The sequence below is a fragment of the Sorex araneus genome, chromosome X (assembly GCF_027595985.1).
Source record: "Sorex araneus isolate mSorAra2 chromosome X, mSorAra2.pri, whole genome shotgun sequence".
In the NCBI taxonomy this organism is placed as follows: domain Eukaryota; kingdom Metazoa; phylum Chordata; class Mammalia; order Eulipotyphla; family Soricidae; genus Sorex; species Sorex araneus.
In genome coordinates this window covers 332,256,020-332,257,480 of record NC_073313.1, presented here as the reverse complement: position 1 = coordinate 332,257,480, position 1,461 = coordinate 332,256,020, and positions in this window count along the sequence as shown.

Below are 1,461 nucleotides of genomic sequence, written 5' to 3'. Positions count from 1 at the left end.
ACCTTTTTCTATTTTTGTTGTTGTTATTTAGGGAGAGAGGCACTCTCTGGACTGGAGCGGTAGCACAGCAGGTAGAGTGTTTGCCTTGCACAGGGCCAACCTGGGTTTCGAATCCTTTGTCCCTCTCGGAGAGCCCAGCAAGCTACTGAGAGTATCCCACCCACATGGCAGAGGCTGGCAAGCTACCCGTGGCGTAACAGTAACAACAAAAACAGTAACAAGTCTCACAATGGAGACGTTACTGGTGCCCACCCGAGCAAATTGATGAACAAGGGGACAACAGTGCTACAGTGCTACAGGCAGTTGTTTAGGGAGCCATACTTGGTAGTGCTCAGGTGCTTTGGGCTATTTCTGGGTCAGGGTTTGGTTTCTGTTCCTACCTGGGGTCCATGGGGTACCAGAGATCAAATCTGAATTCCTGCCTGCAAAACATATACTTAGCCCTTTGTACTCTCTGGTTCTAAAGAAGCATTATTAATGTCAAAGAGTGTAAAGTTGGTTTTATTTGAAGAGAGTTACTATAATAAGGCTCGATTCTTTGAGTTTCGCTTTTGGGTGATATCCAGCAATGGTCCAGGTCTACTTCTAGCTCTGAGCTTGGGGGTTTCTCTCTGATGATCCTGGGTAACAAGAATTAAATTTAGGCCTCTCACATGCAAAACATACACTTAGTCGGTTGAGAGATCACTCCAGCTCTAAATGTTCTTTATAGTATGTTTTTTAATAGATGTAACAAGTAAGTTTAGGTACATCATTGAGAATCAATGTGTTTAAGGCCAAGAGACAGCTGGAACTCTTTGCATGTGGGAGGCTTGTGTTCAACTCCCAGCACTGTATGGTCCCTTGAGCACTGCCAGGAATATAGAGCTAGACTTGCAGCTGGCTGACCCTAGTTCCATCCCCAGCACCACGTACAGCCAGCGATCACTCCAGAGCACAGAGCCAGGAATAGCCCCTGAGCACCACTGGTATGGGCCACACTCAAAATATTCAAATTCTGAAGTACCAAATTGAGAGTAGCTCTTGAGCATTGCTTGGTACACTCCCCAAAACCAAAAACAAAATAAGCGTCAGAGGCTGGAGCACTGGACTGTCAGTCAGTCCCACCACACGAGGTGGAGAATCTCCAGAAGTGACGAGGGCCTCTGAATATGCTGCTGAGGAGGACTCTATAAATAGAATCAGCATGCATTTTATCAAAACTTTTTAGAACTTATCCCTACCTCCTTCCTCCCTGAAAATTTAGAAGGACTCTCCGGGACTAAGCAAAGCTAAAACACACTGGTCTGAGATTCTTAATTTGGAGGATGTGACAGTCCCTGGAATGAGAAACTATTTACCCAACACTCATCTGATAAGGGGTTGATATCAAAGATATATAAGGCACTGGTAGAACTTTATAAGAAAAAAAATCCAACCCCATCAAAAAATGGAGAAAATATATAAACAGAGACTTCCTCA